The sequence below is a fragment of the Lissotriton helveticus genome, chromosome 9, assembly GCF_964261635.1.
Source record: "Lissotriton helveticus chromosome 9, aLisHel1.1, whole genome shotgun sequence".
In the NCBI taxonomy this organism is placed as follows: Eukaryota; Metazoa; Chordata; class Amphibia; order Caudata; family Salamandridae; genus Lissotriton; species Lissotriton helveticus.
The window spans coordinates 987,335,532-987,351,392 of NC_136070.1; positions in this window are offsets into that span (position 1 = coordinate 987,335,532).

Below are 15,861 nucleotides of genomic sequence, written 5' to 3' on the forward strand. Positions count from 1 at the left end.
TCTACCCCCAATCAGCGGGCCTGGTAGAGAGACACAACGCCACGCTAAAACTGAAGCTAGCAAAAATAGTCGCCACGACTGGGTTGAAATGGCCCGACGCCCTCCTACTGGCATTGCTGTCAATGCACTCCACCCCAACCAAACACCGACTGCCCCCTTACGAAGTAGTCTTCGGCAGTCCTATGAACATTTGGGCAGCACCAAAGCCAACCTCCATTAATGATGTTCCGGACATACTAATGTCCGACTATTTGTACAAATTAACGAACAAACTAACACTTATCCACCAACAGGTGCAGCAAGCCATACCAGATGTATCTAGGGTCCCAGCACACCATATCAAGCCTGGGGTCTTCGTGCTGACACGAAATTTTCAGAGGTCGAAGAGTCTGGAACCCAGGTGGACGGGCCCTTGGCAAGTCTTGATCACCACCCGAACTGCCCTGCGAGTGGAAGGAAAAAGAAACTGGCTTCATGAGCACCACTGTAAGAAGATATCTCCGACACTGACGGCCCCCGAAGAAGTGAACAGCCAAGAAGAGCTCCTGACAAAAGACCGACCAGCCCTGAGTTGCTACCCACAGACAGAGACACTTGAACTGGCAGAGTTTCCCGACCCCAAGGTACCATCCAAGAAAGGGTACAATTTGAGATCGACGAAAGGAGAGTGCTCCGACAAGCAGGCCACTAACTGAGTCAAAAGTCTCAGAACGTAGCTAACTCTACAAATGCTACCAGGAGAAACGCTAGACGAAAGTATGTGGTCCTGCCAGTCGTCAAGCCTCTTGAAGGTGATGGAAGAACCCGGACGACCGAAGAACCACCGCGACGACTCCAAACGTACCAAATTGCACAGTACAAAGACAATAACCCTTGTGGCAGCATCTCTCACCTGCCTCTTGCTGATGGTCAGTCTGGATCATTGAAGAGAGTGCTCCTGCTTACAGGACAATGTCATCCACCATGCAACCCACCACCAAGAAAGAACACTATCTGGTGTCACTGTCACCACGCCTCCGAGAACGACGCAAAGAATTCTGGAATCATTCTTTCGTACAATTATTGCACCAGCACAATCTTGCCACAAATGCCACGAAGTGTTGGATCTGTGGGTTGCTACCTCATGCCACTGAACATTCCATTCCGTTCATCCATTCACCCTTTTCTGTTCATGGATCTTGCCTTGCCTGGTTAATGCTCCTGCAAGAGAGCTACAAAGACAATGCCACATCCGATGGGACAATCAAACAATTTTACAATGAGTTCTGGCTGAACAAAACGGGAAGAACATCCACTCCCTTCTGCCCTCTAACTTCGAATGCAACCTTTCCAATGAACATTCCCGCCAAAGAAAGAGTTGAAATGCAAGTGTACAACAACCCCGCCAGACCTACCTTTTCCTATCTAAAGAAACGAACTGCCGCAACTCTGACAGTGGCCCTATCTGTGGTGAACGTCTCAGGCCTTGTCTGCATCGAAGGCCATGGGACTAAGATCGCGGGTCACAGCTCTTGCCAAATAATGAAGACTCTGAACACTGCCGACCCCCCTTCATTTGTTGCATCACCCAACATGTACTTCATCTGTGGTACCAAAGCCTACACCTGGCTACCAAAAGGCTGGGGGGGCACGTGCTGCATCGCTTTTGTTCTGCCTCCAACCTACACAGCACCTGCAGACCATCACAGAGAAAGGCGTTCCAAAGACACAGAACAAGCAGACTCCACCACATCACAGTTCCTCGATGCGGCAAAAGGACTCGTCCCACTATGATTGATTGATTGATTGATAAAAATGTATACCGCGCAAAACAATAACCCGCAGGTATCAAGGCGCCTAACAATACGATCAGAAATTGAAGCAGACATCCTTACATATAGGCTTGCCGAAAGAGGCAAGTTTTGAGGGCACTACGGAATTTCTGTAGGGAGGGTAGGGATCTAAGGTCCAGAGGAAGGTCGTTCCACCATCTGGGGGCCAGAGTGGAGAAGGCCCTGCCACCCCACTTAGCTCTTCGTATGCGAGGAGCTGTCAGAAGCGATTTCCCGGAGGAACGCAGGTTCCTTCCAGGAGTATAGTGGGAGATGATGGAGCCAACTCCCATGTCACTGTTTTTTGCAATGGCTCTATATGTCCTGCATAGAACTTTGAACCGTATTCGGAGTTCTACCGGTAGCCAGTGCAGCGTTTTCCTGGCCGCCGTAGCCGAAGAGCGTCTGGGAATGTCCAGAACAAATCTGGCTGAGGCATTTTGAACTACCTGTAAGCGCTGCAGGAGGCTCCTGTTTAGCCCCGCATACAGCGCATTACAGTAGTCCAAACGTGAACCAATAAGTGCAACAGCTATTTGCTTTCTGGACTGCAGGGAAAGGTATTTCCTAATCCTTCGAAGAGTGTGGATCAAGCCCCAGCAGGTGGAGATGGTTCTACTCACCTGTTTGTTCATATCTATGTTCAAGGCAATCTGTCTCATCTACTCTCCCTTCCCCTCACGGTGTCCCTCAGGGGTCTATTCTTAGTCCCCTCTTTTTCAACCTGTACGTGAGGCCGCTTGCTTTCCTGGCGGAACAAGCTGGCCTCACAATTTATTCCTACGCTGATGACACTCAAGTCATCTACTCTCTCTCCGCCAATAAAAATCTCCCCTCTTCCTCTCTGCAAGTTGGATTGAAACACATATCGGACTGGATGTTGAAGCACAAACTAAAATTGAACGGGGATAAAACAGAGCTGCTCCTGTTTGGCCCAGACACTTCTCTCTGGGGCCCACACCATTGGCCTCCAGAGATGGGTCCTCTTCCCGTTCAATCTGTGTCTGCCCGCAATCTTGGTGTAACCTTCGACAACCAACTCACTTTCAAACAACACGCTGTGAAAGTCTCAGCCACCTGTACTACCATCATCAGGTGGCTGAGAAAGATCACCTGGATGTTACCTGCGGACACCTTGAGGACCGTAGTCCAGGCTCTTGTCATCTCACGCCTGGACTATGGGAACATCCTGCTCCTAGGTGCTGCCAAAGAGGTAATCAGGAAGTACCAGGTGGTACAGAATATGGCTGTCCGCTTGATCTGTCACCTTCCTGCCCGATCCTCGGTCGCTCACCATATGCGGAATCTGCACTGGTTGCGGATTGAAAGCAGAGTTAACTTCAAAGCACTCTGGTATATGCACAAAATTATGACTGGTAGAGCCCCTTGCTATCTCTCTGCTCTGGTGCAGCAATACATCCCCCCCGCACACTTAGGTCTTCGACGCAGAATAAATTTAAGATTCCGCGCATCAACAGAGCCAAGATGGGAGGACGTTCGTTTTCCCTGTTAGCCCCATCTTTATGGAATTCTCTTCCTCAATCTTTGCGCACTGAATTGTGTTTTCTGAAATTCCGTAAGGGAATAAAAACTTGGCTTTTTAACAACTAATTTGATTTTATGATTCTCCCTTCCTTTCTCCGTTCAGTTTGCTCTAGCGCCGGGAAACCTCCGGGTAGCTGTGCGCTCAACAAATGCAATTATAAATAAATAAATAAATAAAAATGTTTGTTCATGTCATATGACTATGGGGTCCAATGGCAAACAGCCGAGCCATCCGGCACTTAACTCAAGCAGTTGAAACAGCCTTGAACGTCACTGCTGGCATCCTCACCAACAACACAGCTGAGCTTCAGGCGGTCCGCCTGGTGGCTTTACAGAACTGCATTGTTCTAGATGTGGTACTAGCGGATCGTGGAGGAGCATGCCGCATCATCGGAGCCAGTTGCTGTACTTACATCCCTGACAGCTCACCCTCTGTTTTCAAGGCAATTGAACACCTCCACAGGCTGGCGTCAGAAATCCATCAGGAGTCAGAGACTTATACACTTGGAAGCTGGTTTTGGGGCATTTTGAAAGAATGGGGCTGGAAAATAATGATGATCCTCTTGGTTCCAATATTAATAATATGTGGTTGTTGTTTGAGGATACATTGTATACCACTTTTGTGTTCTATTTGCCTGAACTCCTTGCACCCTAAGACTATGGACACTGAGCTCACGAAGGTGAGAGTAATAAATGATAGGGAGATACACGACATTATGTACATTGAGATAGACTAGAAAGCTGGCTGGACTATGTTCAAAGGGAGGACTGTAGAAAATAAAACGACAAATATGAACATTGCCGGCGCTATCTTGCTTAGCGAAGGCCTCTGCGAGCGCGTAAGCGGCAACCATTTTAGACATCGGGGCCATTTCATACTCTGCTGGTCACCTGTGAGTCACCCCGACCTCGCTATTACCCCCCCGCGCTCTGACTAAGCCTGAACACATGTGCCAGGGTCGTAAAACCTTGTCAGCATGACATTGCCCCGGAGTCACTTCTCACACCCAACCCGCTCATCCTTTCATCTTCCACGCACGGGCAAGCCCCCTTTGATAACCTCCTTCCCTGCACCTGGCCACTCAATCCGGTCCCAGGCACTAATCGACCCCTGTGGACATAGTTTATTGCCCACATACGACAGAACTTGCTTCACCAACAAAGGGGCCTGATCTAATCAAAGACACGAACCCTTAGATCTGACGGATCCCACGTACTGTTAGATCCTGTTGGAATGTCCAGCTGCGAGATAGCGATCATCTGTTAGATCTGGGTGGAGGGATGATTGCTGCTGGGTTTGTGTAGGAACTAGCTTGAGGCAGGGATTCCAAGGATGTTTGACTATGCAATAAACTGATGCCAGGAATGTTTGACCATGTAATAAACTGACGAAAAAGCTTATAAAAGGCCATGCCACAGAGATGCAGTTAGAGCACCTCCTGACGATAGCCCCGGTGTCTGATGTGATGTGTTCTCCTCTAGAGAAATAAAGCTGTTCTTCGCCTTCCAGTTCCCAGCGCCTGCCTTGTTATTTTGATCGCTAATCTTAGGGGGAATTAGAGGTGGTTTGCACCAAGCGGCATCGAAAGTCTTGGGAGTCTCGCTGCTTTTCATCAGTGATGCTATAAAACTTAATGAATCTCAGAGACAGTTGTTATGGAGACTTGAGGGGCACTGTAAAAAGGTGCTAGTGAGGGAATATGTGGCAGAGGTGGTCATTGAGGGGGCGCCAACAGATATTGTTGCACAGGGTGCCACCAGTGTTAAAGCTGGCCATGGTTCTCCACATTGATTTCCTGTAAACATTTGTACTTCTGCAGCCCTTTAAACAACAAAATCACAAACTTGTTTTTACACCGCTATTGATATGCACGTTTTCTTTGTGTGCTATTTACACAACAATACTACATTTACCTAGGGGTGAGTGACCCTCAGATTGTACCATGTCTAACTAAAGATTGGGGAGCGGATGTGGCACAACGACCAGAGCTGACAAATTTGGAACTGGGGAGCCAGGTTTGAGACTTGGCATCGGCGCCATATCCTGTGACTCTGGGCAAATCAGTTACTGTCCCGGAGCCTACCAAAAATTAAAGTGACTGGTACAGCACCAATGAAACTCAGAGGTATTGGAGCACTTTACTTAAGCAGTTCCCTTTTTATTCCATCATGTTTCTGTCCATCCCAATGGTGTGTGATGTGATATAGTCATAACAATGCACTTTTTACATACATGTCCATAGGATATCCAGCGAATTTCTCTCAATATTACTCTGTTTATCCACATTCATCAGGGATAGCAGCTGACAGTCAGACTCTTTACCTAAGCCTGGCTGGGTATACAGATTACAAGCTACCAGTCACATCCTACAATTAGGCAGCGTTACGCACAACATTGGAGAAAGCAGCTTCCACAATCTCTCATAGCGGCGCCACAAAATTCCCCATGTCTGATGTATTGAAATTTTAATAAAAATGTTTTATTCGAAATAGCATGAACACTCATAACTGGGCAAGCACACACCAATAGTTCTGGCAACTAATATACTTCATTTATAGTACCAAGAAATGCGTATGCACACATAATCAGCAGTTATTAAGCATTCGTTCTGGTACATGAACAATGAAAATTGTGTGAGGACAAAGACAACAGTAATCGTTGATTCTTTTGACACAACAGTTTTCACAGATTTAATCGTTCCAACAGCCAGCCGACACGTGTTTCGTTGCGTAGGAACAAAGTTATTGCGAGTCCTCAGGGCTTGCGTCAGTGTCATAAACCGGGTATAGGTCGCTCCACCGGTGATACTTCTGACCCGGCGGGGCCCGTGACCGTCAGTGGTTGATAAGAAATAGGTCGAGGCTCACTGTCTAAAAGTCGTAGCGCAGTAATCCGTGGCCTCATAGAAATCCGGAAATAGAGTAAATACTCCGTTGGAAGAAATTCAGAAGGCGACTAAAAATAAATAGGCGCTCTTAAAGAGTTGAGTTGAAAACAAGGGAACCAAGGAAAACCCTTGTCTGGCTGAAGCGGATAACTTTCAGCATGAGCAAATTCGAAAGCACCTTTCTGTCCCTTGCGTATCGGGTCCCCGGTTCACTGCACAATGTGTGTTGTCAACACGTCTCAGCTGGCTGTTGGAACGATTAAATCTGTGAAAAATGTCGTGTCAAAAGAATCAACGATTACTGTTGTCTTTGTCCTTTCACAATTTTCATTGTTCATGTACCAGAAAGAATGCTTAATAACTGCTGATTATGTGGGCATAGGCATTTCTTGGTATTAGTTATGTGTGTGTCTATTTTCACAGACACACTTTTGAGCGGTCATAGGGTTTTCCCGCTTGCCAGTTGCACCATATAGACTTCTTGGATCTACACACACTTTTGCATATACTGGAGGCAGAGCGCCCGAGTATTTCTCCTAATAACTAATTGACCCTGTGTAGCTGAGTATACTTCATTTATAGCCCTGACTTTTCTGAAATTACACTTGAAAAGATAAAAGGGCTATGTTATGTTTGACCTTTGTTATCACCACACAAAGTAGCTTCACAGCACTGAACTCAAGGATGTTTATTGTATGGAGCTTAGAAAGATGAAAGGCAGAGTAGACCCTTACTAATGATTACAACTTTGTAGTCACAAATGTATTGAGGCCTGTTACCCGCTTGGGATGGCGCTTTCTGCTGTAGCAATACATACTCACTATTGTTTTTCAGGGACGCCGAAACAGCCTCCACTCCACCCTCTTCCTGCCTTTCTTTGATTCAATCCTCTAGTCCTCTTTTCACTTTCACTCTTCTCCACTGTATCCACTCTCTACAGCCTTATGTCCTTCCATCCATCAGGTACTGCTTCTTTACGATCGCTTCATTCATCCCTCATTCCCATCCTTCACTCCTTTCACTTTCCTTCCTTTCATCCATTTTCTTCATTACTTACATCACCTCTACCCCACTCTCTTCCTCTCATGCTTCCTCTATTTCTCGTTAATTGATTCCTTCTTTTCTCTCACAAAGTCCTTTCATTTTCTTTCTTTCTTAAACCTACTCTCTTCCTTCCTACCTTCTTTCATTCCTTTTTTCTCATCCACTCTCTCGTCCACCCTACCTCCTTCCTTCTAAGCCACCGTAACCTCCTACCTTCTTTTACTCTCTCTTCTGACATCTCTTCCACCCTACCTCCCTGTATCCTTCCTTCGATCCCACCGTTCCTCCATTATAACTTGATGCTTACTGTCACACACAACACCACACAATTGACCAGCACACAATTGAAAACCACCTAGCATAATTTCACTAGACATAAAACCACTCAGTACAACACAATTCAACTCCACACAATAACTTTCTAATCACTACCACATAAATGCACCCCACATAAAACCAATCTATACCACATAGCAACAATCCACCGAAACACACTCCACACTGTGCCACATAATTCCAATCAGCCTAATTTCACTCAAACGCCACACAGTTACACCCAAATCAACTCAACATGTTTCCACTCAACCCCATATAATTCAACAAGAAACCACATAACACAATCAACACAATTACATAACACTCCACATACATACAACCCACACCACATAATTCCACATCACACCACAAAATTCAATAGCATGCAACATAATTGAACTCCAATACATAACACTCCACAACACAAAATACCATACCATAAAATTATCCTCCATAACACACAATCCCACTCCACATTTTTGCAATACACTAAATACCACATAATTACTATCCACATAATTCCACTGCACACCACATGCATCCACTCCACAGCACATAAGTAAAACATATTTACATTTTCAACGCAAATAGGTCTAACTTTCACAAGAGACAGTTTGCATTGCAAATGCTTGTTGACAACGTAAAGACTGTTTACACGCGTCTCTTTACCATGAAAAGACTTTACCACACATTTTAACAGTAGGTGGCAGTGTCACATCTCCTAAAACATGAGAGACATGTTTTGTGGTGGATCTTGCTGCCTCGGTGATCCTCCATTTGGAAATCTCCATTCAGAAAATGAGTCTTGAGTCAGCCAGAAAGACGTTCAGAAAAGCTCTCATTGTTCTGCATGCGCCCCTGTTCCTGTTTACAGTGGGAAGCTAAGCATAGGGAATCCTTACCACCACAGCTAAACGGCTTCTTTGTTCCTCCCTCCTGGACCTGTAAAACAACATCAAAGTGCTGTCTCTCTATCTTTCTTCTTATTCTTCTTTATTCTCTTTAATTATGTACTTTCATTTTATTTGAGCAATACGGCTAGGTTGGTATAAAAGTGGTACGAGATATCGATCTTTCATATTCCTTGTACCCGGGCTTTGTAATATTTTTCAAGTCAATTTCTAACTTATAGTATATGTAGTTTATAGATTCTGCTTTCTTGTGAGTTCATTATTCTCTGCTATGAACTTTATTTTCGATTCTATATTTATTCGATTTTAACGTATAGTATATCTCATAAAACTATGTTGTATTGCATTATATTCTAAATGTATTAACTTTTTTTTAAATAAAAATAAAGATATTCCAACAAAACAAAAGTGCTGCAACGCAGAAACATAAATAAATGCAGTTAAAAAATACCTCAATTAAAATCTCTAAGGAATTCTGAAACAGCATCTTATTTAGTACAATGAACATCTTTCCAAGAACAAACGATGGAAGCATTCTGATCTCATCCCCACCAAAACCTGGCGAGCATCCATTGAAGATCTGCTCTGGCAGTGCCCTCGTCCTTTCTTAGAGAAACAGGTGTTCCCAGAAAGCACCAGCTTTAAACCACACATACTTTTTTAGGGATGTAGTCATAGATGCGAATGATTGACTAATAACATTGGCGCTTCCAAGATTTGCAGCTCAAAATGCTTTGTATGCGTTGTAGATACAGGTAGAGATGTTGGTTGTTTGTTTCTAAAGTGTCAATTGACCTTCCGTGGCCGCCTCGGAGCACTATGGTGTACTGAGTCATTAGTAATGTAAAATTGTCAACAGTGTTAAAGGACAGCAAAGAAATGTATCTTAACCCAGTGCGAAGGCAAGGTTTCAGTGCTATTATAGACCACCAACGTGACTGTCAATAATTGACTTACAGCATAGAGAGAGAAAGGGTATGCGTGGTGATGGTGTGCCTGCTAGTTGTGTGTGTGGTAAGTGTATATGCGGCAGGGTTGACTAAATTATGAGGCAAGAAAAGGCAAGTCAGGTGGAGTAATGCAGCACATTTCATGCGGCGTAATGCGGCAAATTTTATGTTAGTACTAATTCATATTTTTTTAATTTGTACACTTAAAACTGTCTGGCACAGGTTGCATCTCATTGCTACCTGTTTACTACCTAAAAATAACAATAAGTAACAGAAAAGTGACCAGTCAACCTTTGCAAAGGGCATTCCACTAGGCTGTAACAACTGTCGCTACAGTTTTAGTTACATTTGAACAGTTTGAACTAGAACAAAGTTTTTGTTAAAATCTGCAGATTATACAGTAGATGATGGATTATGTGACAAATCCTTACATATGCGAAAAATGCAGCTGCTGCACAATGGCATTATTACAGTTACGCTGATTATTATCCCTGCTTACACTCAGAATCTCCTCAGTCATTGAGTCACATCCATCACATCTGTGGGTATTGTCTGCTAGCGGTGCCCCATCCAATCACGGCCCCCAAACAAATAAACAAACTAGAAGTCCCTGCCAGGGCCCTCATGTCATTATCCAATAACCTGAGAAAGACATGGATTCTGTCATCATTCAAATAAAGGGGATACCTAGGAGCAGGTGGATGTCTGTGAGAAGGTGGGCTGAGTGGGATTTCTTAAACTTAGGTGGGCTCTGGTAGGGGTGTCTGGAAGCAGGTACATGCGGGGGAGCTAGCCAGCAGCAGGTTCGTTGTGATGATGTCTGGCTGCAGGAAGGCTGAGGTGCCAGCAGGTGGACTGTGGGAAGCAGGATTTGTAGAAAAGTGTGGTATCTCTGGCAGCTAACGCGGTGGAGAAGATTCTGGTTGGGTGAATTTCCACCAACCCGCGAGACAACTGTTCTCCACACCAGCAAGCACTGTGGATGAGCCTTTTCCTACCTGGCCGCTAACTCCTGGAACAGCCTTCCCTTCCACATCCAAACAGCCCCCACTCTGCAAGATTTCAGAAAAGACTTAAAAACCTGTCTATTCGAATGACATCCCTCTGCAGCAAACCCTCCGTCTCAATGCCTAGATACCCCCATGGCTGAGAAGCAGCGATTTACAAATCCCATTTGATTTATTGATTCATACATTCAGATGGGAGTCTCTTGCAGAAGTGGATATCGGATGGGCCTAGATATCACTGCAGTACAAAAGGGGGGGGTGATGGATGGATCATCTGAACCAATCAAACACTCACACCCAGTCAAAAGATCTGGGTTTGATCCATCACCGTTCTTTAGCCCACTCTGCCACCCCAGTTCAGACATGGCTATATGCAAATCAGTCTGACCCTGTGCCTCATGGGAACAGTCCAGCCCGAACTGCCAAGCCATGCCTTTCCTGGACCGGAAACAAGCCTCCGAGGACAGGTTTCTGGCATTACAGCCGTCTTCAGCCCGGCGTGCTTGAATCCAGTGGCAAAGTGAGCAAGGGACTCACGTCTGAGCATACCCTGCCACACTTATGGCGGCCAAAGCGGTACAAAAGGGGGTGGTGATGGACGGAGCATCTGAACCAATCAAACACTCACACCCAGTCAAAAGATCTGGGTTTGATCCATCACCGTTCTTTAGCCACTCTGCCACCCCAGTTCAGACATGGCTATATGCAAATCAGTCTGACCCTGTGCCTCATGGGAACAGTCCAGCCCGAACTGCCAAGACATGCCTTTCCTGGACCGGAAACAAGCCTCCGAGGACCGGTTTCTGGCATTACAGCCGTCTTCAGCCCGGCTTGCTTGAATGCAGTGGCAAAGATACCACTGCAGGCAGATACCTGGCGTACCAATAAGGGATGGGACAGCTGGATTTTACTGGAGAAATCTGTTGAAAGTGCCATTGGAAGCGCAGGTCAAAAAGAAGTGAGGTGGGGTGGGGCTTCTGAGCTCACAGGAAAGTGAACACACTGAATGGGGTTGTCTCTTCAGGTAGCGAAGATCGAGCACCTGCAGCTTCCTACAGTAATCTAGCCTCCTCACCTTCACAATCTCCTTGACACAATGCCAGAGTTGGTCTTGGCACATGAACCTAATATCAGAGCCGGAAGCAGGACCAGGATTGTTAGCGTGCTCATCAGGTTGCTGAACGCCATTGTCCAGTTTTGAAGTGAAACTGGCACTCTGCCTGTGTTGCCAGATTTTGAGACCAGTCCCAAGCTCAGAGCTGTCAAAATGCAAGCCCAAATTCAGCCCAAAACAAACCAGCATCGGCAAAAAAACTGCCCATAGTTGCAACTCTCAAATTATTCAAAAACAGCCTTCAGAAACATTTTAAGGATCAATTTAAATTCCATGCATTATGCAGAAGGTAGGTGTAGACTATGGTGCTCCTGTGCTCTTTTGCAGGCCTTCACACGTTCTATTAAAAAGTATTCCTTTTCAACACCTGTCCCAATTGTGACCTTCTAAATTGCACTTTTGTCACAACAGAGCCAAATCCAAACCTGACATCCATGATATAACTCTATAAGAGCAGATTATTATCCACCTGAATGAAGTCTAAGAACAAAAACGTCAACACTATTTCAGCAGTACGGCTTTAAAATAGTATGGATCTTGTAGAATAACCACGCAATGATGCATAATAAGAAACAACTCTTCTGTTACAGTAATTTAAACACAACTTGTTTGGCAAGGCTTGCTTTCTATCTACTAAAAAAAAACACAAGTATACAATTTATAATGATATAATGGGGCAACAGTTAAAATTAACAATGAGGCTGCTAACTTGAAAAGAAGTTGTTATGCAGGACACATACGTAAATGTGAAGTGACAGTGTGAAAACTTAAAAAACTAGAACAAGTGTCTTGTCTAACAGCTGCAAGAATTGCTGCAGTAAACAAGAGACCCACTCCCTTTCAGTTAAAATGAACTGAAGAGGCCAAGAAAGAGATAGTCTGCTACTCTCACTAATTCCCTGCTCTCCACTCCAAAGTCGTTCACTATGACCACTTACTATCATGCTAAAAGTTATAGAGAACGTTTTTTGTTGTCCTCGTGTTGCAGCAAAGACTAGACTTAACACTCCCAGTCTTTAAAAGCAGTAGATGGGTTTGTTTGGGAAACAAATAAATGCAAGGCTGTTGGACAAGAAAGGGAAAAGGCCCATTTTTCCAGACCTTTCAGAGACACCCTCCCCCCAAAATTAATACTAACACTCCGTCTATTCTTCTGATGCTGTCATCACTACTCTTGTCTGATCCAACTCAATTCCCCTTCATCAGTAGCGCTGACCCAATCTCATACAACCACTGACCTGGCAGTCTCTTGAGCCTCTACAGTCCTTTTACTCCTACGACCCAGTTAGGGCTTTAAGTATCCCTGCTCATGCTCTTAACTTTATTTCTCAAAGGTAACTGTAAAAACCCTAATTTAATCCTAGTCAGCAAAGCCGTCCCTGTTTACACTTCACATGCTTTAATCCATTTTCCATTCCATAAGAGTATTTTGTTTTTCCAGATATGCGTTTCAGTATTTTTATGTCCATGCATCATATTACTCTAATGTAGTCCAGATTGTAAACCTAGATACCTTCAGGTCATGGTAAGTTTAGACTGTGGTTGGGTGTTTATTGTGGGCATGAATTGGAGCCTTGATGCTGAAGGCAGTACAAGATTCTCACAGTGCCTGCGAGTGTGTCATTCAGACTAAATGCACATCCAATCCTTGGCTTCCCTGGAGATTACACAGAGAAATGTTCATATAAATGACAATTGTAATGAAAGCACTACTATTCACGAGCAGGCGTGAGTTGCGTCATGGTCAGTTTCGCATTCCCATCTGGCCGAGGTAAGAGCAAGGCTTTAGGGTCTCTTTTCTCTCCACATCATTCTGAAATCCTCTATCTACAGATATTGCATCATATCTTTCCTCTTTAGCACCAGTTATCACTCTCTCTTTTTGTATGCATTTCCTATCATCAGTGCAGCAAATGAGGAGGATCCAGCAGGACCCGGCAACTATTGTTAAGCCTGATGTGGAATCGGGCCAGCATCAGTGAAATATTCTGAATTTAATGAAACTGGGACTTATTCAGTAACAAAAATAGTTTGTTATCCCTGTGCACTCAAATTTTAGATTGAGTCTTAATGGAAGATAGTGTTGGCACTATGCCTGTCGCCCTGTGCCTGTCCGTGCCTTTGTAAATCAAGAATCTGCGTGACAAGAACAATCTTCTCACAAAGGCATGCGCTCATGTTTCACAAAACAATACAGTTTCTTCACTTCAATAAACATCAAATAATAGCAATTTAATCCAATATGTTTTCCATGGTAAGTGTGTCTTTATTTTCAAGATGAAACTTCCATGTTTTAAATCATATATCCTTAATAAATATCTTCATGATGATTTTAATTGTTGATTAGCAATACCCAATGCATTTCGGGTCTATTAGAATGCCCCTTCCTCAGGGGTCTAGAAAAAGGAATAATACAGGACCATAGAAGTAAAAAAAACGGCAATGCAAAAAGTAAACAATACTCTAATGGTGCCTGAAAGACATAAAATGGTGGTGCATGGTGGTAACATTAAATTGTGTTTAACACGATGTTTACAAGTGCAAAATCGAGCAAAAAACCAACGTGGGGTGTGTCCTAACACTTCACAAAGTGAACAATGGACAAAGCATAAGCGGAGTGCCGATGCCAGTGAGTAAGAAACCTCCGTGGGGTGTCGGGTGAAACTGAAATCGATACAGTCAATGTAATGGAACTTCAATGGGCTTCGGGGGGCACCTTCGTATGCCAAGATTGGATCCTGTATTATTCCTTGTCACGCAGATTCTTGACTTATTCAGTAACAGTCACATGCTGTCTGCTTTTCTTTCAGAGCAACAACCTGTAGGAGAAGAGAGGGTTTCTTATGTTCACTTCCAACCGTGCCCAAAGCCTCACTTAAAGATCCATCAGCCCTCCTTTTGTTAGAATCTTATCCTGGTTTATTGCTAGCTGGAGCCTAACACCTAGTTATCAATGCAATGGTGGGAATCTAAGACACTCAGGTTATCACGCTTCTGTGACATTATGATTTGTAGCCAAGTTTTTCACTTTATTCAAGCCCTATGAATAAGAGATGTGCATGTTCTGTAAGAATGGCAGATCTAACTGTATAACTAATTACCGTATTGATGTAAATGGCACTTAATAATTTTTTCTATTTTCTTTTATAGCGCTATTCATTGTAATGAAGGATCATAGAGTGCTTTACATAGCCAAAACGTATTATTCAGATCTAGGTTCACCTGGTTCAGGAAATGTTACAAAAGACAATAAGGGGTACAATGTGTGGGAATGACATATCATCCAAATTGGTAGACATATGTTAAATGTGCTTGGTGTGGAGAAACACAAAGTCAGGATTTAAAATGTTATGTAGTGGTTGCCTGTGCTAATAGGCTTCAGTACTATCAAAATAAACCGTTTTTAACATCCTTGGAATAATGAAGAATGGAGGATAAAAACAAGGCCCAAAAGCCACACCTTTCTGTTCCCAGTCAGCTCCTGGTTACTTTTTCATACCTCAATGCGCTATACTAGAAAAAGTGTGACTTATTAACTGGAAATAACAAAATGCTGTTTGTTACAAAAGCAGTAACCCATTGAGCGATCTACTTACAATACAATACAGGTGGGCAAGCCAACAAATTAACAGGGAGTGCCTAGCCAGAGCCAAACCAAAGGTTGGCTCTGGCCAGGAGCAGATCCTCCACTAGGGCGGAGGAGCATCGCCCCACTGCTTTTCGCAGTGCGAGAAGCAGAAACAGAAAATTGTAATAACTTTCCATTATTACCATTTTATGTTTGGTTGATTGGGCTGCTCTGAAAGCAGGGTAGGGGAGGAGTGGTGAGCCTGCCCACTCAAGAGTGCACATACACTGTTTGGTCGGCCCCCTGGGGCCGCCCAAACCAGTCATGCGCACGCTGCCTTTTCTCCATGCAGCCTACATGGAGAAAATGGCCACCCCATAAGCCGTTGGCTGGGCGGCGTCCTGACTAATCACAACGCTGCTTGCAGCGCTGTGAATAGCTTAGTGGAGGGTGGGAGCCTGGCTGCCTGCTTCTGCTTCCTGTTCCTGGAGAGCAGAGAAGATGCGAGACCCGGCCGGCGGCGGAAACGTAAGTTACATTTTTCTTTTTTAATATTAAATTACCCCCCCCGCCCGACCCCTCTCCCCGCGTGATGCCGTCTGCCCCCCACCCGCGGGTCATGCCGGCCGCGACTGGCTCTGGCTCTAAAAGCCTGTGGTTCAGCCCAGCCATGAAAATATTTGCCATGTGTATCATGACACAAAGCTC